Genomic DNA, 24,099 nt, shown 5'->3' on the forward strand with positions numbered 1-24,099 from the left:
TAACCATTTTATTGAGCAAATACTCTGTGGTTCAGACAAAAAATTGACAATCCATGCTCAAGGGTCCAAATTATAATGAGGAAGGCAATGAAGCAGAAAACACATTTTGACAAGATGGATGAATTGGCTGTGAGAAAATTAGTATAGTGGGACTTATGCAGATATAAGAGCAATAACTGTGCATTCGGCTGTTCTAAGAGATAAATGATTTTATAACATTATTCTATGAAAATGTGGTTTGAGAAAATACCTCTATCTTGCTTATTCCACTGCATTCAATTACTATTTCTCTTCCAAATGTCTGTAGAATGGGGAGAAGAGACAAAGGAGAACATTTTCTTTTCTAAGTAAGAATCAAAATTTTAAGCCAGAAAATAAAGCAGAATTTCTAGTTTTGGCATGAGAGGGGCAGAGGTAAATAATCTTCCTATAATTACTTCATGAAGGTATCCCTTTTTTAGCCTGTGAGGCAGACTGGATGCAAACAAGTTCTACATGTTATTTAGATAGCTTGTATACACGTTGAAGATTCCCAAATGTAATTAAGAGCATCAAAATCTTTTGTCTCTTACTGAATTTGTGTGTGTGTGCGTGTGTGTGTGTTGAATTCATTGTATTCATTCAGAAATTTCTGTCAAAGCAATATTCTGGAGAAAAAAAGATATTTTTTTCTGGCTTTGGAGAACTTACCAGTTAATAAATATTCTCTCTTTTTGCAAAACTTCATGGTTCTAATGTATTGTCCTAATTTTATGCTTGTTCCTCTCAATTCTTGTATCCTTACTTTCTCTTCCTTTTCTTCCTTCTTTTACTTACAGAAAACCATCAAACTGTTTCTTTTAGATATTGTCGGTAAACATAATGCATTGAAGTTTCACAATCAGCACCAACAGAAACATCAGTGTTTAGTAAAAATATCTAGGGTGGGTGGCAGGGGCAAGAGAGTGGGAGCTATGTAAGAAGCATTAAATATGCTTCCTTTTATCATAGGTTAAGTAAATGTGAAGGAAGCCCTAGAATACTTAAGTGGCTTTTGATGGGATTTTCTTCAGAAGATGGAGAGAGGAAAAAGAACCAATGATATAGCATCTTAAGATCAGATCTCTTTATTATTACTCAGCAAGTCTTTCCAATCTTGAAGACATTATCTAGAGGACTGATGGTTCATGGAAATTGTAATTTAGGTAATCTCCAACAAAATGTCTAAGAGAAGGAGAAATATGTATCAAGAAGAGATAAAATATGAATCAATACTAAGGTATTTTTTATAAATATAGGTAGAAATATTTATGATAAAAATTGAAGAAAAATAACATATATAGTGACAGTAAGAGAAATGTTATTACAACCTATTCTGCAAAAAAACAAAAACAAAAACAGATTATTTTATGGCCAAGTATTTTGTCAGATTGCATACAGAATTAAAAAACAATATTCCCAATCTAAAGGGAGAGGAGATAAGATTAAGATTTTTCAGACACTTACCCAAGTGGAAAAAAAAAATTATATAAGGACTAACAATGGGCAATGTTTTTCTCTTCCAAATTTCTGGATAGGTTTGTATCTTGATAAAAATTTGTACTTTTTTTGAAGCCATATTTCACAATAATGAAATTGTATTTATAAAAGATATCAATGGCGCTAACTCCACAACTGACAGTCAATTTACGTCAGTGTCAGTGTAAACTAATGAACTCTCTACACTGCCAGACAGCTAGAACAAAATTTGTTAGTCATTTCTGCTCTCCCAATTGTCCCAAAGAGTGACTGGGGTTCCTCTTCTAATTTCTTCTCCAAAGTAGTACTCAGGTGTCAGCACCGAGCTCATAGAAAAGGGAAGGTTTGGGTGGTGAGACACCCAGTTGGAAGAACGCACAAAGGGCCGACGTGAGAATGAAACAGCAGGCACCGACTTTATTGCGGGGAGTGAGCTTCTGCTTCTGCTTTAAGGGATCGCATGTGCTCCACATATATCAGAGTGCAATAGTGGCATTCTGCCACACATGCGTGATAAAATAAACTGAATTATGCTTACATCAGTTAGGCACAGGCGCACTACTACATTAATGTAACCTTCTAAATCTGGGGTCCTATTCCTAGCCGCGAGTCTGGATCACAGCCAGGCCTAGGACCTGCATCAGATCAGCCTCTCAGAACTCAGTATTTTTTGTTATGAAGAAAATTCCTCCTTTTGTGTGAAATCTGAATGTCAGCCTGAGATTCACATTAATTATAGTGTTCTTTAAGTTTGTCTCTTACCAACTGTCCATTATGTTTTCGATACATTTTATTTCATGACATTTTCTCATCCTCACTATATACCTTGAGCGTTGGTCAAATGAAAATAGAAGCTTTTATAACATCAAACTGTGAGGCATGTATTTATGCTGTTAGGTTCTTATCTCAGTCCTTGCTTGGTAGTATCTTGTGGCTGCAACACACTGTTAATCTCGTCATTCTTTAAAATGTGTTGCTTTTAAAAGGTTTAATACAAGATGGTTAAGCAGCACCTCTATTCCTTGATGTACTGAAAACCATAGAAATAGAGACTCTCTGTTCCCTAGTAGGTACTCTTAATTATGGTTCTAGTTGTTCATTTAAATGTTTAATTTAAGAGTTGGAGATTGGTTGGTAGCCATAAAAAGTCTCAAATTCCTTGCTAGTTGTATAATTTATCAATGGTAAACCAAAAATATCAAATAATGTGTGAGCGATCTCTCATAGCCATAGTTAAACGAAAAACGCTTTTTAAGAATGCCAAGCACAGATTTTAACCTCATTTCAACTTCGAGATCACAAGTTGTTCTGACAACTGAGTCATTAATCTTTTCCAATCAAAGTAAAGAAAAAGTCAAGAAATAACAAATTTTTTTTTAATAATAGCGAGTATTTTATTTAAATCTTAAACATGGGACATGTTTTTTTTTTTTTTTTTTTCTATTGTACTACAACATAACAAAGCATACTCCATACATCTCAAAGCTCCTACCTTGTCATACATTTCCTATGGCATATTTTGGAGGAGCATCTGTTTTCTAATACTCGATGAAGTCTAATCCTGCCCTTGTTTCAGGCCATGGGCAACTCCTGAGCAACAGAGTCCCACATCAGAAATGTCAGCTGTTAGGAGAAAGGGAAAATCAGCCATGGCAACTGTTCTTTACATTGCTCTCTGAATGGCATGCACCCAGGCAATTGTAGTAGGAGCATCTTTGGTGTTGTTGTTGGAGGTAATAGCGTACAATAATTTTAATAAAGAAGTACATCTTATAAGTATAGAGTACTTTTAAAACAGGTTGTTTGCCTTGAAATATCTATTAGTTGAGATTTTAAGTTGTACTTATCAGATGTGCCAAGTGTGTTTAACATAAAGCAGATACACACGCAGATCTAGCCTGGTGAAATTTTCTCATTTCTAAGGATAAATTGAAAAGATATATGCATTTCATGAGATTTCATTTGTGCCAACAAAGTCTAGAAGGCAGCACAATTCTCTGAATTAAGAACTCTTTACTTTACAAGGTATTAAAAAAAAGGAAATTAAAAACAAAGAAAAGGAAAGAAAGCAGGCAAGTGGCCTGCACGCTGTGCGCGCGTGTGCGTGCATGTGCACGTGCACACACACACACACTCACCAACACACACACAAAGTATACACTCTCAAAGATAATTATAAGGGATATATATATATTCTGAGAAAATTACTCCAGAAAATACTATAGTTGAATAAAAATTATATCGGAAAAGCTCAAAATACAAGTTAATTAAGAAAGCATAATTAAAAACGAATCCAGTAGAATTCATAGTTAATTTGAATTGATAATGATAATGTGATTGTGAACAATACTGTTGTTATAAGAAATATTCTATAAGAAAAAATAAACTTAAAATTCAAAAGTTTATTTACTAATACTTAAGAGTTCATATGAGTTGGAAGAAGAATTCAGGAAATACACGTCTTAAAAATTTTGTGTAAGTGGGTGTAAGGGCTTCTAAATTGTTTGGTTTTAGTGTAATAAATCTATGCTTAAATATAATCATTAATGATGAAGACAAATGAAGAAAAATATATGTATATACACAGGAACTTGAAATTACAGACTTGAAAACAAATAAATTATTCAATCCAGTAAAGAAAAATAAAAAGAGGATATTGAATAATAAAAGTCAAATAAGATAGGAGGAATAAACTCAAATGTATTTATTACTATAATCACTTTAAATAGGCTACAATACTCTATTGAAAAACAGTGCCTTCAATGGGATTAAAAATTTTCAACTCTACCTTGATTGCCAAAGAAATCACACTTCTTTGAAAGTTACAATGATATAAGACAAAGATATGGCCAAACATATACTAGGATATAAATTGAAGCAAAATACTCTGATGTTATGTTGAGGGGGCATTAATATTTATTAAATTTGTAATGTTCCCAAAAGGTTATTTGTTTGTGAGAAGACTATTACCATTTTATACAGATGGAACAAATAAGGCATTGGAAGTATAGGCAATTTACTTGTTGACTAGTTCTCTTATGAATAGGATTTAAATACAAGGTTTGACTCAATTTTTTATGCTATCCATTACGTTAAACTTCATTACTAAAGAGAACAGAAAATGTTTGGATAAACACATTCATGTACTATAAGAGCTAAGCTGTATATTATGAGTAAATTTAACTACCTATTCCTAACCTTTAAATTATCTGCAATGTCAGACAGCTAATATCAGTATCAAACTACTGTAATCATATATTTATCATAATTACGCATTGGTTCAATAGAATAGAAAACAACCAAAACTTATCTAAGTGTAAATGAGAATTTTATATGCAATATTGATGAAATTATTTGCTAGTGCAAAAGAGCTTAATTGTTTAATAATGGTGTTTGACAACTGACTATTTAGAAGAATATAAAATTAGATCCAAACATTTCATCATACATATAAATGTATTTCCATTGAATTAAAGCTCAAAATGTAAAAATAATTAAATCATTAATAAATTAAATAAAAAGGATCAAATGAAAACATTAAAGTATTTTCATACTTTTGTAGTGGATAAGATCTTATTTCCATAGTCCATGAAAAAAAAGAAATTGAGCTACTTTATTGCACAAAATTTAGAAGTCTGTAAAAAACAAAAGTAGACTAGGAGAAGATATTGACAACATATAAAACAGAAAATGTGTTCTCATCTCTCTTAAAATGATTCTAAAATGTCTAAGAAAAATATAAACAAACATCATAGTGGGCAAAAGATATGCCTAAGAAATTAAAAGAGAGGAAATATAAAAGCTCAATAAACTAATAAATAGTTGTCTACTGTCACTAACAGGTTCTGTTTCATGGACAAGCACCATGGACTCAGGTTTTGGCATGGAGCAGGCCTCCTCACTTGGGGTTTAAAGCACTGTGGCCATCATCTTGGCATTCTCAATAATTTTATTTTGAATTTGTGTTTTGTAAGTGAACTCCGAGGAGACATTTGGAGCATGTACCCTGGCTCATGTGAGGTTCAGGCTCTGTCTACTTTCCTGCCTCCTGCCACCTTCCTGGGTGGGATACATTCTTTCCCTCCCTGACAGAGACAGAAATCAGCTTGTGTGGCTGGGAAAGGCCCCCATTTTGCTGTTGCCCTACAGCTGCAGGGGGCCTAGGCTAACTGCTGATGGGAGGGTGTCCCAGGCTGGTAAAGGCAAGGGCAGCCCAGCTCTGGCTGGGCACAGCTCTCTTGCTCACCTGCAGCCAGGTACCAAGTGTGTCCAAGGTGCAAAGGCTTCAGTCCTTGAAGTGACCCACAGGCCATGAGTTGCAGGGTTAGACTTTGGGAAGGGGACAAAGTTTTGCAGGATCCTGGCCAATATCCTGCATTTTCATTTTGTACTGGGGCCTGCAAATCATGTAGCTGGCTCTGCTCACTAGTAGTAAGAGGAAGGAACTTAAAACAATGACATGTTTTTATCAACAGATTGACCCAAAAATGAAGTGGTATCATTCAATGACAGTGAGGAAGTAAAGAAAGTGATCCTCTCCATACTGCTGGTGAGACTGTGGAACATCTACAGTGCTTTTTTCCCCCAAATTTTAAAAGCTCTTATGTGTCTAAGCAAACCCACTTTGGAGAATGTTTCAGATATTAAATCAAGTCAAATATTATTAAATATTAATATTGTTAAGTCAAAATGAATAGTATTAAATAAAAATAAATAGTATTAAGTCAAAATAAACATCTAAGATGTTTATTGCATCACCATTTTTGGAGAAAAAATTGGGTAAAAGCCACATTTTCACCCAAAGAAAAATGGTTAAAATGATTTATTTCAACTATGGAATACTGGGAAGCTAACAAAATTAAATGAAGTATGTATGGCTAAAATAGATAAATAAAAAAAGGTACAAAACATCTCAGTGTAAAAAAATTAATAAAAAACAATACATGTTTATATATGACTATATTAGAAGAGGAAAATATATGAAATAATTTGTACTAAACTGACAATGATGGCTAAGTCTGTGAGGTAAGCGGTAAAGCTGAGGAAGGCAGAATTGAATGATTTTAAATTCTATATTATATACTCTGGCATTTAAATTGTATGGGCATATTTTATATTTACCTTTGTAAATCACACAAATGAAATTATATATATACACATGTGTATATATTAATTAATGTGTATATGTATATGTGCATATATGATTATAATGCACTTTCACACATGTACAAGAGAGGCACAAAATCTTAAGAATCTAAAGATATTATAATTGCCCAGGAATTGAGCTTTGCATTAAAATCTAAATCTTTTTTGAGAATAGACCAATTATAACAGTAAGCAAAGTATTAATAGTCTGTGTTTTCATGAATTCTGTGATCTGATTTTAAATATTCAACATAGCATCACATTTAAGAAAACAAAAGAGGCAATGTTTTTTCTTGTATTCTTCTCCTAAGACAAGTGTTAAATTTTTAACCTTCTGGAAGAAAATCTAGATTTTGCTGACTTTGTTGATTTTATATAAATTTGTTGGTGGTGTACTTAATACACTAAATCCTTAGTCTCACCTGTTGAGAATCTAATTTAGTTAGATTCTACATTGATAAGTCCAAGAATGGCATCTTCATCATATTTTATTCTAGGGCTCTAAGACTTTCTTGACTTAAAAGAAATTCCTATTTTCCTAGGTTTGAATCCAGCCTTCAATATACTAGGCATTATCCACAGATGCTAACACCTCTTTTCCTGTATTTTAATTACTATTTTGAGGGAATAGTCAGAGTCTTACCAGATAATAGCTAGTTCAGCCAAGTTACAAGAACTAGAAAAAACAATTCTTCATCCAAGAATCAGGAGAATGAAATATTCCCATAAGTTCACCTCTATGAGGTCAAAGGTGTAATGTTTCTTAGACTGATTTAGTAGTATCCTTTTCAGATGCCGAAGTTATTTACAAAAGAATTTTTGTGTATATTTATAGCCATAAGGATTGAGTAGAGCTTTCTCTATCTTGATCACTACATCCATTACAAGTAACTTGAAATTTCTTCTACTTTACTTCACATTTAATATTTAAGAGTGTTTTCAAAGAAAACTAGGCTTCCTATATGCGTATAAATGATATTTATATAAAGATATCACTTCTCTCTGAATATCTAGCTAAATCTGAAGGAGAAAGAGACTTATGACCTTCCTGTTGATTGTGTGTGTGTATGTGTGTGTATGTGTTAAGCCAGCGCCCTCTGACATGGGATTTTTGTAGAAAAATATATATATATTGATATTTCTTTTTTCCATTAGATGTGTAAATCTCTACTCTACATTCTGTTCTATTAAGGGTGGTGAGTTAGCACAGTTATTCACTTGTCCTCAGTCTTAGGTATTAACTGGAACGTGCTTTCCAATTCTGAGCAATTAAAGGAGCATAGTTAATCTTAGGAGCTAAATGTAAAATGACAAAGTATGTGGTAATATCCTTTTAGCACTCCATTTATTCCAATGTAATTTCTGATGTAAGAAAAAATTCCACAGTTCATTTAATTAATGTATAACTACAAGTGATACATTACATACAAAAATTAAGTTGTTATCGAACTATTTTTAAGTGAAAGAAAAGAAGTCTCAGAATATTCTATTGTCCAAAAACAGATTTATAAAGAATGACAGCTACCTATCCTACCTGCCTGTTGTCAACTCTAGACTGGTAAAAATCTTTTAAAATTAACAATGAAAAGAAATTAATGCACCATTCTTGCCTTCCTCCACCCTTCATTGTTTTTCCTTACACTTCCTTTCCCTTTAAACTTCTCTTTATCTCCTCTGTTTATTTTATGGTCTCTAAAAAACCAATTATTTTTGAGTTTACATGTGATGTGATTATCAAGTGAAGAACATTGTGGCAAATTTTGTAAAGAGTTAATAGATATGTAGCATTTTATTGACATACCAAGTCACTGTTTACTGACCTCATATTTAGAACACAGTTATTTTCCCAAAAATTCTAAACATTAAAATAGTGTTCATTTCATCAACAAAATTTTTAGAGTCAAATTAATTTTAGTTATAATCATTTGTCTTATTTGAAAAGATTTTCAGATATTTGTGATTTTTAGTATATATAAGTTCAGTGGAAATATTAAGGTACTTAAAGAGTTAACACAAGTGATAAAGGCTTTAAAGTTCTCAAAATAATTTTTCCAATATAATTCTGTAATGACTAAGGTTATAATTTAAATTTTCTCACATTATCAGATATACCAACAAAACAGTTCCATGATATTAAATCTTCAAATCGTATTTAAGTAATACACAGTCTTTACAAATATCTACAATCATATGAAATCACTAATAACAAGATTTTTGTCATTTAAGGTTTTCACTCTGAGGTTAAATTGTAATCTATTTACCTGGATTTTCTATGAGGCTTGAGAAATTTTTATAAAATAATTTTATACTAAAATAATATTCACGTTGTTAATGCGAATAAAATTAAATTAAAAATGGAAGACCTATAAGGCATCATCTTAGATGTCATCAAGATCAAGACCTGAGAGTTCTCACTGATCTGCAAAATGTTATTGCACCCTTCTTATCCCATGTATACATAGTCATATATTTTGTGCATATACTATTGTCAGCTCTAACTTATTTTAGTTTTAATAAAACAATATAAAAACTTGCTTATTTTCTTTCTGGACTCAACTGGGCCAACATTTTCTATATTCCCAGTGTAAAGCAGTGTTATAGATAATGAATTTGACAGAAAATTTGAATGAGTTATTCTGTTAGCTAATTAACTGCAAGATCTAATAGGAAAAAAAACGAGTTGTGTGACCCTACAACCAAAAAGTCCTTGGCGCATGAGATTAGCTTTCTAATAATTTAAATAATTTCATGTACCTGTGATTATTAATTCAATAAAATATCACTTTCCCTTATTGAATATCTAAGTGCAAGAAAAATGTGAGCTAGTTTTCTTATCTGTAGAAAACAACTTGAGGTCATAGAGCCTTAAGAGTTTCTCTGTGTTCTTGATCGTAGGCTAATAAAATCAAATTCAGTGTAAGTAGATATGCTGTGTCACTGGGTTTTAAACTAATAAGGATAGAGAGAAGAAGAGGTAATGGAAAGAAATGATTTAAAAAAATACCTCTACAGAAGAAAGGTCTATATCAAGGAGCCTTGTCAATGAATCAACAAAAAATCTACAAGAGCTCTTGGAGTCAAGGCTTTCTTGATTTGGTAGTTCATGATAATTTATGTATTCATTCATTCAAGAGCTATTTAGTGAATGCCCACTTTGTAATATGCACCCTGCCCTTATGCCCTCCACTCCCCTCTTTAAACTTCCTCCCAAATTCTAGAAAGCCTTTGTGTTATGTATTTTTCACCTAGACAAATTCATTCTGACAATCTCATTGTATTTATTTCATTCAGATTCAACATGTCTGCTTTGGCTTTTATTAGTTGTAGGAGATATATGTAAAATTAGAGTAAAGAAAAGAGAAGGTCAAGGTATTTGAAATCTTTTTTGGAAGAAAGCAGCATCATCAGTAGGAAAATCAGAAACTGCAGAACACACACACACACACACACACACACACAAATACTCTGAGATATAAAGAACATACCAAGAATTTTAGCTAATCTTTGAAGATTTTTGGTTGTTGACCATCAATATAATGATCAATTATTGAAAAAGAATAATTGTCTCTAAATATCTTGAGATCATTTAGCAACATGTCTGCTATATGCAACTGCTAACAACAATTTTTTTCTGGCAACACAATCTTAAACTGAAAAAAAAGTTTGAAAAGGCAAAATTTATCAAATTCTTGCACTATAAAACGTGTAAAACTACTTATTTCTTCTAAAGACTTATTTGTTATAATCAACTGCATTTAAAAGTTACCATTGATTAATCTAGATTAAACCTGAAGACATATTGAATTATAAATACAATTGCAGTGTGCTGGGGGCTGATCTTTGTGTTTTATTTATTTTTTTATTTTTTATTATTTTTTTAACTTAATAATTATTTTTATGGTGACATTGGTTAACGAAATCCAATAAATTTCAGCTGTACACTTTAACAGTAAGGCATATATATATACTTGTGTGGTCACCTTCCATATGATCTTTGTGTTTTAGACAAACTACTTCATTTGTTCTTTACAAAATCCCTATTAGGTTATTGTATTATTAATCCTATTCTACATACAAGAAACTGAGACTTTAAAAATCTATTGATGTCACCCAGCTAGTAAATCATAGATCCAGGATAAAAAACTTAGGAACGTCTAACTCTAGAGTCTCCTCTCTTCATCACTGCTATATGTTCCACTCAGCTGTGTTTATTTTATGAACACAAATCTAAAAGGATGGCAGTGTCAATTATATTCACTAGGGCTCTCATATCCATAAAAATATCAATTATTTAAAAATAATTTTATAAGACCTTTAGTTAGAGGATTCTATGAAAGGTTCATGAAACAAATCATCTCAACTGAGAAAACTAACTTGCATTTATTTTGCACATCAGGAAGGGAGAGCCTCTTTTTGCAGAGGTGACTACAAATCATGTATAATGTTTTGGGGGAAGAATGGAGTTCAGGGATTGGTGGTGTTCAGTGTCAGTAGCAAAAGTGTGTTGAAATCTGGATAAGACTATTATTGACTGGATGGCCATAATAGATGGTCTAGTCCCTGAGTAGCTGAATTTCAGAAAAGAATGACTTGCTTATTAATCAGTTTATAAGTTGTTGTCAATCAAATGAATGGATTTTAAATTGGTTCTGATGGCTATTTGTTGCTATGGCTACGAAACAGCAGCTTTTTCTAGGACTGTAGAAATTTTTCATCTCAATTTCAGTTAAAACTGTAAACTATATTCCAATACAGTTAATATTTTTGGTTCATTTTTATAAAACAACAGAAATCCTGCTTCCTTTTGTACTAACTATAATATATATTTTTTAACATCGCTCTGAGAAGAATATACCCATTTATTATTATTTTGCTGGTTGCCAAACATCTCAGAGTAAGCTTCAGTTATATGCCATTATTGACAGTTCATCTTTTTTTTTCTTAAAATTTGAGCAAAGAATGCATTTTGTTGAACACTTGAAATGTGTCTCTATAAGAAATAGTAACATCTAATAGTAATATTTAGTAGTAATATTTAAATACCTCACTGATAAAAACATCTTCTTATTCTTTACAGCCAAAGCAAGTTATTTCAGTAGCACTAAAATAATAAGTAAAATAACAAATAAAATAAGTAAAACTAACAATAATAAAGTAATTCTCAAGAAATTCTTGCAGAAGTTTCAGTTGGTCTTTTTTTTTCTTTCTTCCCTGGAATTAAGTTATTTTATCATTATCTGATGTATAAATTTTTCATGCATATACATTTTTGATTACCTCTAACAGTAGCATTGTCATGAAAAGTGAAAGAGTGAATATGAATATTTATATACACACATATTATAGTTTGAGATGACTGTCAAATCCTGGCTCTACTTCTTCCCCTATGAGTGACCTCCAGTACTTTGCTTGACCTCTCCAGTCCTCAAATTCCTGCTCTATGACGCGTAGAGAATCTCAGAATCTGCCTCATGGGGTTACTGAGAGAAAAAATAAGGTGATACCTATAGAATTCTCTGCATTTTACTTAGTAAAAAGAAGCCTTCTGTAAGTGTTAGTTGCTAATATACCATTATAATTGTTATTTCATTACTACTGTTAAGATTTTATACAGATTCACTTTTTGATAGATACAATATTATTTTAAATTTTTATCATTTAAACGAATTAATATGTATTTTTTAGGCAGATACTATATGTGTGCATAGTACTAAGTTAAATACAAGAAAACAGTTAAAAATTAATATTATGTTTTACTTGCCATTAAAAAACTAATATATATGGTATAAGATAGGGGTTAAATTTTATATTCTTTTAGATGGTTACCCATTTTGTGTCAGCACCTTTTGTTTTACCTATGCCAAAACCATGTTAATTTGATGACAATATCTTTAGACTATGTCTTGTCACCATTTAAACAAGGTTTCTTTCCCCTGATTCTTCTCTCTCTCTCTCTCTTTTTTTTTTTTTTGGTCAGTCTCAGGTAGTATTTGTTATTTAAAATAAAAAATATATATATATAAATACGTAGAAGAACATTACTAAATTCATTTCCCCCTAAAATCACTTTTGAGATACCTATTAGATATGCATATACATAATCTTTTGGAGAGATGATACGCATATATCAAAATAACTTTTAATATGAGGAAGATACATGGTCTTCCCATGTATTCAGATAATATTTTATGACATAATGAGTTTAAATAGCTTGTTTCTTCAAGGTCTTTTGGTTAACTTTATTTTCAAATTTTAAAGTTTATGTATTTTATTTATGCTGTAATTAGAATGACTTTCCCTTTTCTTTTTTCTAAGAATAATACCTATATCAAAAAAAAAAAAAAAGAAAGAAACAGCCTATATAAGACATATTGATAAACGCTGATACTTGGAGGAAAGCAAGACTCAGATTGTAATAAATCAGCTAATTTTACGGAAATGCTAGTTAATCCAAATAGTATTCTTATTTTTACAGTCACATTGCAGGATCATGTTTAATTCACTCAGTAGAACCAAGTTTTAACCTTATTTTGCTTAGCCACAGTAAATAGAGTGAGTTGTTATTTTTACATATTGTTTCTTCTTCTATCAAATTTTTAAATACATTACTCTCTAAAGTTAGAAATAAGGCAAACTGCTTCTCAAATGTTTTATACATTACATGTTTCATAATAATGCCATCTACTAATTATTCTTTAATAATTTTCTGAGATGTAAAGTTAAATAAATGTAGAGTAGTTGCTCTTGAAGGGGACTAAAGTTTTGCCACTCTGAAGCTACCTTTTGAGATTTTAAGCTGGTTATTAGGAAACAAAAGACTCAGAAAGAACATTTGACCTTCCCTCTCCCTGCCTAAAAAATTCAGATGGAAAGACCTACTCCAGGAAAGGAATTGTAGGATGTTGCCTCAGCCTAATTTTACTTAAGTACATCAAACAAAGGGCTTAAGTCATGGGCCCGTTAGGTAGATACCACTGTGTCCCATTGTTCCTGAGATGCTTCGCAAGAATTTGCCTGCCTCGTGTGTTCAGTTCTTCCTCAACTACTGGCAAATCACCCATTCTCACTTCTAATATGTAATATTTGATCCCCCACTTTTCTCTTTGCCCAAAATATCATATATACCCAATGTTTCCTTAATGTCTTTTGAATTTTCATGTGTATTTTAATTATCCATGTGCATATATTAAAAGATTGTTTCTCTCCTATTAATCTCTGTTAATTTGATTATTTACCTGGCTAGAAGAACTTAGAACATGAGAGGAAAAGTATTAATTTTTTTTTAGCCCCCACACTAGTATGTGTAATTCTTATGATAAGGGCATATGCTACATTAATATTTATATCTGATCTCATCATTTTATAATACCTATTGCAGGTAAATTCTGAAGAAAATTTAATATCTATTTCCTTTCAACATAGCAATAGAAACCCTCCTAGATAGAATTAGGACAGCAGTTTCCAACTTGGCCTTTCCAATGATGTATTTTACTACAGAACTAAATATTACATCAACATAAAGGTAATAATTTAATTTAATAAATATATTTGCATTTACCAGGCAATCAATAACCTCAACTATGAGATATAAATTTAGGCAATAAGTAAAATTTCTCTAGAATAATAGTTATATGTTATCATTTTTAGATGAGAATATAACAGTAATAGTGTTATATAAAAATTATTTTTAAAATTTGCTATTAAAAACAAACATTGGGAAAAATACCATAGGGTAAACATCTTATTAATAAACATCATATAACTTTTAGAGAGGTAAAAGAGAATCAAAGACTGCAGCGGTGATTTTATACCTACTATTATACAGAAGATCTCTCATTTTATAGAAATCTGTGACTCCATTGAGGTTTCTGTTTTCTCTCCCTCTCAAATCTCTTGAGAATTTCACCATCTGTTTTTAAAAGAGCAATATACCTGTCTAGCCTCCAGCTATTTTGCCTGCAACTCTAGCAAACAGATGAAACATTCAATAACTTGACAGAAATAGCAGCTCTTTCTGTTCCACAGCCCCCTCCCCAGAAATGTCATTTAAACTCCCTACATATAAAAGCAGTAAGCCTGTTTTCTTATAATTTGGTATGTCAACCTAACAGCAGTTCACTGCGATGCCTTTGAATTAATGGGTGCTTGAGCTGGAGGCAGTAGGCAGGGTATACCTTTGATTCTTATTACTAAGTAAACCAACTTGGCTTGGTTTATGAGAAATAAATCGGCCTAAAGACATTAGTTATAATTATGCAAAACTATATAGATTATTTCAAGAGGAAATAGGCACCAACAGCAAAAGAACACATGGATCATTCTAATTTTATTTAAATTCCTTTTTAAATAAGGAGAAATATGGGTTTTTAATTTACAATGTAAATTTTAATTCTATCTTTATTACATTAATTTACTCTAAAAAGAATTCAAACTAATTTTATAAATTATTTTTGGATTAGAAAACATATTTCTCATTACAGAAATTTAGTTAAACAGAAAAATGTGGAAAGAAAGATGTGGTGGATAAAATTTTCAGTTGACCTCTCAATCACCCTGGTTCTTGTGGAATTACTTCTTCTCTGAATGTGGGTAGAACCTTTGAGTATGATGTGATATAATTCCCATGATTATCACATGAGCCCTTTAAAAGCAGAGAGTTTTCTCTGGCTATAAGCAAAAGGACAGATCAGAGAGGTTAGGAGAATGAGAAGGATGCCACACCTGTGGCTGGCTTTGAAGATGAAAGACTATATGGAGAGATATGAATCCGCTTCTAGAAGCTAAGAACAATGTTTGGATCACAGTCAGAAACAAACAAACAAACAAACAAACAACAACAACAAAAAAACCACAAGGGCTTTAGTCTTACAGGTACAAGGGACTAGAGGAGTCTGTCGATAATCCATATGAATCCCCTTTCTCAGTCCTGAAGATGAGAATATAACTTGGCTAACACCTAGATTTCAGCCTTGAAAGACTTAAGCAGAGAATGTACCTCATGCTGCCCAAATGTCATTTAAAATGATTACCTAATATTTTGACATTGACATGAACTTTACCTAACCACTTTCCTGTTATTGAGTATTGAGATTGTTTAGGGTGTCATAATATTTTAGTTAAGAGTATAGACTACTTAAATTTCTATTTCAAATCCATTATAATCTTGCTGTATAATTTTGGAAAAGTTACTTAACATTTCTATGCTTCAGTTTCTACAAATGTAAAATCAGTTTAATAATTGTACTTATTTCTTAGAGTTAGTGTGTGGAATAAACAATATATATAGATATATTTAGAAAAATTACTGGCATATAGAAAATTTCTCAATAAATGTTAGCTATTTATATTGTAACCCATATATTTTTCTTGTTTTTACAATTGTTATGACAAATGCCTAAATTAGAATTACAATAGCAAATAATTAAATCACTGAATCAAATCATTGTACATAGTAAGAACAAAATCATTTTCTATAGCAAAGTAGCTTATAAATTGTAACCCACAGAGAAACTTGAAAATGGTGAGAATCTTTTTTTTTTTTTTAATGGGAGGGACAATTTGCAAAAACACACATAGTTGATTTGTACTTTAATCTTAGAATTTGAATAATGTTTGAGCTCATGCTTTACCCAAATTGAGACCTATTTATAATTCTTTATTTCTATGGCTCAAATAACTTCTTAACTCGTTTGCCTATTCTGAACTATTTTAAATTACTATTACAAGCCATTAAAGGAAAAGAGAAATATGACCCTAAAAATGTAAAAAAAAAAAAAATTGGTGGCACATACAATGCCATCAAATTATGAATCAATAGGATGCCAGGTACAAATACAAATCAAAGGAATAAGAAGATGCTCTCACAGTCTGGCATACCCACATTAGCTAGAACAGTCGTTCCCAAACCTGGGATCTTGATAAAAAGTGAATTTTGATTCAGTAGCTCAGGCATGGCGCTCAGCCTTCTGCAACTGTAAAAGGGCCCCCAATAATTCATGTCATTGCCCAACAGACCATCAAAGAAGTAGGGCATCATTATTAACCACTGGAACTGCAGGTTCCCATGGCCCGTTTGCCATAGACTGAGGACTTTAATTGAAGCTGATTTCACTAAGAGTTTGGTCAAATTTCTTGGAAATGTTTATAAGTGAGTGTAATTTACAAAGCTTTCAAATCAGTATGATTTTAAAAATCACTTTTAACTGTAGAGCAGCATAGCTTCCAAGATCAACATTGAAAACCCTTATTTATCAGAATTCAACTCTTGTACCTAGCTGGTGACTTAGAGATCACATGTGGAGTATAGGCAAGGTTACTTGGAGAATGTCTTTACTACAAATAAACCACTTAATAAATTCAATAGTCCAAGGACACTCAAAAAACAATATTGACTCAAATCCCATTGGTAATTCTTGGGCCACAGCCAATTATCCCAGAGAACCTGCTGTAGAGGCATATTTGCACTGGCTTTGCTTTTAAACCTATTTTATTTACAGCATGAATTGAAATTACTAGGCCGTAATAAGCTTTATCTTTTTAATTTCCTTCTTTTAAGTTCCCGTCATGATTTTCCTCTTTAAAAGCTTTTCCTTTTGTTTGATTAATTAAGCAAATTTATATACCCATTTACAAGGCATTTCCCCAAGTGTTACTGGAAAAACTAAGCATACATTTTGCACTTCGCATAAAGAAGGCTTGAATTATAAAAGATCCACTTAAATGATACATAAAAGTTCCCCTTTACAATTAATATGCACACAAAGAAAGCTACAGCTAGTAGGTTAGCCCTGGATTAAAGTGCTTTCACCGGATCCATCATTTTCTCAGCACCAAGCTCTGGCTGACTCTGCTCTTAGATAATTAAACAAAGCTCCTATTAGGTTTAATTTCATTAAATGAACTAAGCATTTTCACTTTATCTCTAATCTGATGACAACTTGTATAAGAAAATGGAAAATAAAGTAAATTCAGTTATTTTCAATTTAACTTCATAAGCAAAAGAAAATCACATTTGCTGCTTCTTGTTTTCAGGATATATATCTTTCGCCTTGATGGTCCCAGTTCTGGTGAGGAATGTATCTGAGATTGAATGGTTCAATGTTGTTTGGCAATACGTGGGTAGAATTTTTGTTTTTAATTGACAAAGCAATGAGACAATAGTTAAAGATAAATTCTTCAGTCTTCATTTTAATATAAGAGAAAATAATCCAAAAGTTTATGAAAAGAATGGTAAGATAGTGTCATATAGACCAGAAAAAGATATATAAACCAAAAATTCATGCAGATTCAGCTACTGTTCGCTTCCTTTGTGGGAATAACTTTAAAATGCATAGAATCTCTTACTGCTCCGCAATGGTTCAAAGCTAATAGTGGCAGAAAAAAAACAGTGACTTGGCTCTCTTCAGTATGTGCTGTTGTCTGAAGTAACTGAACTGAAACTTAGATTTTGTTTCATTTACTCTGCTCTCATGGACAAAACTAATGGGAAAAACCATGGATATCGTATGGGGACCTTACCTGAATGTAGGCTGGGGATCAGAGAAAGAAGCCATGTATGAGTAGACTGCCTTGGGCTGCAATGAGATATGTGTCGAAAGTGCCTAGCTTACAAACAATCTTTATTTAAAAATGACTGTCACTTCCAAACTTGCAGCATTGAGTAATCTGTATATGTAAAAGAGGAAGTAGCTAGGAAGCTCTGGAAAGAAGTAATTTAAACAAGCCAATCTAGCAATTCTGGCATACCTGAGTGCTCCTTCTACCCAAAGTGTCTCCACTGTTGTCCCCCCCTAATTGCCATTACTGCCACCACACTGCCTGATGGTTCCCACTTCATACCGGTGCACTCTCTGATTGTTCCTTGACGAGAAATCCAGCTGAAAAACTAAATATTCTCTTTTCAAAGTGAACACATACTTTGGAAGGAATAAGGAGTTCTTGGTCTTGTAGTTACTATAAGGGATTTTGTTTATTCAGATGCCTGCACTCCACATCAGAGATAGGTCATACTCATTAGGCTGAAGCTTAGCTCAACTGGTAATACAGATGCTATTAGAAAATTAAGCACTCTGGAATGGAGAAAATATTAGCGACTTATATAGCTTTGGAGAATTCAGACGGAAGGGATTCAAAAAAAATTCTTTCCTATTTCAAAATTTTGCCTAAAACATATCTTAGAGTAGGGAGGAGAGACAGTACATCCCTTCTCCCTATTTTCTTTCTTTCTTCTCCTTCCCCCACTCCTCTCCTTCCTTCTTTTCCTAATCTTTTTCTACTTTCCCAACTCCATCCTACCTCTTCTTAATTCCCTTTTATCTGTCCTCTCCCCTCCTTCTCTCTCTCTTCCTCTTTCTGTACCTACTATCTCCTCCCATAGATTAACCCCACGGAATTATAGTTCTAGTTATTTACTGGTCCAATAGACTTCAGCAGTTTGTGCTAAAAAACTAACTGCTAGGTATACTGTTTTCATGGAAAAAAAAAAAATTCTAAAAATGCAATCAACCAATCTAGCTGTGTACCTCCAGAACTTTATGTGTCCCGAAGCATAGAGGTGCTACCAGTGCAGTTCTTTACACTAATTGACTTAGCTCAAAGACATGATTTAGGTTTTGATGGAGTCTGAAGTTTACAGATTGTTCAATGCTCCCCCCAAAGAAAAAAAATGCAAATACACAATTAGGTACAGAGTGTCTATTTAAAATGAGAAAAGAAACCAAAACAAACTGTTAGAGGCTTGTAAATTCGGGTCCTTTTTTCTTCTAAGTATTTTTAGAAAATTTATTAGAAATGTTTCATAAGAAAGAATCCTGGTTGCAATTTCGTTTCTCTTCGCAACCTAGAACACCTCACAAAAAAGTCCAACTCTCGGAGGCCCAGGGAAGTGACAGGCCCTGGAGCTTGAGTTTCTTTAGCTTTATACTAAATCTACCTCTGCTTATCTTACCCATATCCTTTCAGAATAAAGTAATTTTCCTCTCTTTCAATATAATAAGAGAATGGACAATTAAAAAAAAACAGGTTCTTTGTGTATTTATATTTAAAAATGTCAGAGCTTACAGAATGCCATTATTAATGGCTGTATACATTTTTTTCAGAAAAAAATGTTTATATTTGGTATGTAGTAATAAAAATACTTAAAGATTTAATGCCATTACCATAACCTTCTAATTATTTTTAATTATTTAAATACTTGTCCATTCTACATTCATTAGTTTGCCATGTTTATTTATCCTAGTTGTAATATGCCCATACACTAAATAAGGCAAATGTGATATGACGTCTATCAAAAATTAAACATATGTCCAATCTAGTTTTGTTCTTGTTTTGTTTTTTTTTTATATAGTTTGAAAATTCGGGGAATGCACAAAACTGTTCATTTCCTTTAAAATCTTTCCAACAGCTTGAAAACTACATTAGTAATTTGGAAAATAAAGCCTCTAATATCATGTATCACATTTATTATTTTAGTAGAAAGTTTTTCACACTTCATCATTGAACCAAGAATTCTGTCATCTTGTGAAAAGATAGCAAAATTGCCTACACTGGTGAGATTTATAAATTAGAGCCGAGTGTGAAGGTAACATGATGAGAAAAGCACATTAACCAACTCAGAGTTCAGTACAAGATTAACACTTCTGCCTAGATGTGTGTGAGAGGTTGCTAACACAAACTGAAGATTCAAAATTTAAGACAAGGAGTCTTCAATTACTCAGTTACATGCTTAAAAACAATTTCTGAAAATGACAAGCATAACAGATCTTGTATCTAAATTTAAAATAATATTTTTCAGATATTTCAAATAGAATTTACCTTAATCCTAAATCAGATTCACCAGAAACCTGGCATTTTTATGCCTCTCCCTCCGTGAAAGTAAAGTAAGGTGTTAAGGTGAAGCACAGGAAGCTTAATTAACAATTGGAAGAGTAAGAGAAAATAGACTAGAACATGGCCTTAGCTGTCAGTATAGGCCACCCAATGCATGCCTTCATCACAGAAAACTCAATGGAGCTTTTACATGCAGACAAGCTTACCTCAATTATCCTAGATTCCACATTCTCTCTAATGGCTCCCAACTGTAGGTTCTTAACTCATCTAGCATCTCTCTTTTCATGAAAAAAAAAAAAAAAAAGGTTATCGTTCTATGTATGTGTACCCTTCTTTTGCCATCTTCAAGCCATATGCCACCAATTCTCTTTTGGTATCTCTAATAATAACAAAATTAGTAGTACTTGATACTTTTTTATGGTTTACTACAGATTAAACACTGTACTAAAAGCTTTATATTTTTTATCTTATTTAATTTCCCGAACATCTATGTGACTTAAGTATTGCTTTTACCCAGTTTTTCAGATATGGAGGGTTATTTGCCTCTTCTTTACCTTGTTCTAACTCTGTGCTATATGTAAATTTCTTCCTTTCCATTAAAAAGTACAGTTAAGTCCTTTTCCTCTTTTCTTACTTTCCTGAAGTTATCTACTCCCTTTTCTTACCTCACCATAAAATAATGCACCTTTAACTTTACCTCTTCCTCAGGCCAGCTATTTATTTCCTTTTCATTCAGTGAAGAAAAAAATTTGTTTGGAGTAGCCACTTATATGTTTTTTCTGTCACCAGTTCTGAATCTTTGGTTTATTTTGATCCACTGCATCTGGTTCAGGGCCTGCTAACTTGTCAAACTGCCAGTAAGAAATCAGTGCTACTGCTGAGTCAAATGGTCCTCATTTAGTTCCTGGACCATTCGACTTCTGTATAGCAAATAATATCTCAAACTTAACATAGTTATACATATAGACTCTTAAACTAGAAAGCTCATAATTACCTGTACTCTCCACTGCCTGTAAATAGCTATCTATTGCTGCTTAACAAATGTAGTTCTCTAAAAAATGATGCATTTATTTTACATTTTCTGCCAGTTGGGAGTCTGGATATAACTAAACTGGGACCTACTTTTAGGGTCTTATGATGTTGTAGTCAAGGGGTTGCTAGGGCCTACTGTCTCATTTGAGACTCAGCTAGTTGTAGATCCATTTGAAGCTAACTTGGGTTGCTGAAGAATTCAGTTTTTTGAGGCTGTAGGAACGAGGGCTTGAGTTCCTTACTGGCATATTTTGTAACTTTGGCTAATCAATATCTGATGAAAAAGCCAACCTGAGTTGGTGATGACATCATTATTATTTAGCTGGTATTTAGCAAGCATTTCATATGTGCCAAGCACAGCTTTAAATTCTTTCATGTTTTAACTCATTTAATCATCACAGAAATTTTATGAGATAACTAGCATTATTGCCTCTGTGTTATGAAAAATCTGACAGGAGTAAGTTAAGTGAATTGTCCAAGTTCACATAGGTAAGTAATGGAACCAGAGTTCATAAATAAATCTTTGAGTTAAGAATTCATATTAATAACCACCCAACCATAATGAATTTCTTATAGAAATAATTTATTCTTTTAAATTTGGAAAAGTGAAAAGAATGCTCATGAGGAAGTAGTATTTAGATTTGCAATGAAACTAGAATTCATTAAGCAATCATTCTTTTTCTTTTCTAATTTCTAAAGCCACTGAACTTTATGTCATCAATAAAATCAAGACAGTCATTAATGCTGATAAGTACTGTAGCCCACACATTCTGATATATCAATCTTAGGGAAGATGGTTCAGTCATGAATAGATCTATACTTATCAAAAAGAAATGAGGTGCAAGGGATATTGTGAAAGGAGTCAGCCTGAACACTGACTGGTACTCGTATGAATATTCTGCTTATTCAGATGGATTTGAATAAGTTCCTAAAATTAGGGAACCAGCTGTAGTCAGGTGATGCTCCATCAGTATTTCCTAAACATGTGTCCAGCTTTAGTCATGTTTGCCAAAGACAACTATACCTAGACACTGGGGATATTTTGCTTTTAGATCAAGGTGAGATGCTAGGGGAAATGGGCTATCGATGTCACTTCTTTGATCATTGATGGTAGGGGAAAAGGGTTTGCAATAAATAGACAACTATTAAAGAGTATAGCTATTGTATGTGCTACCTTGGATTGTCAACATTGAGTGAATATGTTCCAAACTATAGAGCAGCTAGCAATGCAATGCACATAACTTTGTAAAGTTTGATTTATTGATTAATAAAGAGGAGGTGAAGAATACTTACTTTATATTAAATGTTAACTTGTTAAAAATTAGATAAATTAATATTAAAAAGAAAACAGCCCAGATTCTGACATCCTGGCAGAGAGTAAGAACATAATACATACTATTTGTTAATAGTAGTCCTTATAATATTGTTATGATAATTAAATAAAATTTTATATATACTATTCAGCTTGATAAATGATATTTGTTATTATAACATTATCAAATTTATTATTAGTTATCGTCATAATTACAATATTATAACAAACTTTCATTAAGTATTTGCTTCATGACCAACTTACATATAGTCCTTGCAAAAAAACACATTTTAGTAAGATTTTAGAAAATAAAGATTCTATCTAGGTTACCATATATATTACTAGAAAGTCTGGCATCATTTAATTAATATTGAGAAACAACCCGAATGTTCATAATTGGGTTTCTGCATAAAGATTAGACATAAGAGGGGCCTTTCTCTTCAAAGTCGACCTTTCTTCAAAAAGCAATTTTATACATACTCAAAGTCATGCTAAAATATGTAGAACATATATTCAAATAAAATATGAGTTCTCATATTGCCTGTATTAGTGGAGCCTTGGCAGTTTTACTCATAAACTCTGTAAGCCAAATTCTTTAGGTCCTGAATATTATTTGGCACCATGTGGTAGGTTTTTTGTGACCATAGCTAAATATCAATAGGACTACTTTGTGATCCCATTTAATAACAGGATTGAGTGAAAGAAGATGCTCATCACCAATGGCATTATATTCATGTTATTAGTTGATGCTCTAATAAGCTTCATATTAGAAAATAAAAGAAATGGTTTCATTTGGAAAATTGTAATTATTATCTAGCAGATATTGACACCTAAAAAATGGTTGAAATTAGTAACATCTCTTTTTTTTATTTTTTATTTTTTTTAGGAGAGACAACCCTTGGTTGACCTCACAGATTGCAAGGACCTTGTCAGCTTACAATTCCTTATTTTTTATTTTTTACGCATATAGCACCTATTCTTCCTAGGTGGTCTCTCATCCAAGTACTAACCAAGCCCAACCCTGCTTAGCTTCCAAGATTAGACGGGATCGGGTTTGTTCAGGGGGGATGACCATAGACATGACATCTCTTGATATGGCCCACCAGACAAGATACACACAAAGGCAAGAACATGACTAAACACTGAGCAAGTTGATCAGTGTTGCTCTCATTATCTGTTAAGTTTTAGAAATTAATGATTAGTTTCTTCTTGTATGACCAGAAATGAAACATGAACATATTCTTCAGCTAAGTCTCAGATGTAATTTTTGCCAGGCTCTCGCTCAC

The 24,099-nt window shown here is 32.3% G+C and overlaps 1 pseudogene; it reads right to left on the reverse strand.

Moving 5' to 3' along the window:
* Positions 1 to 23,774: 23,774 nt before the first annotated feature.
* Positions 23,775 to 23,892, reverse strand: LOC120588643 (uncharacterized; annotated as a pseudogene).
* Positions 23,893 to 24,099: the final 207 nt, after the last annotated feature.

The sequence above is a fragment of the Pteropus medius genome, unplaced genomic scaffold (assembly GCF_902729225.1).
Source record: "Pteropus medius unplaced genomic scaffold, Ma_sr-lr_union100, whole genome shotgun sequence".
Taxonomy (NCBI): domain Eukaryota; kingdom Metazoa; phylum Chordata; class Mammalia; order Chiroptera; family Pteropodidae; genus Pteropus; species Pteropus medius.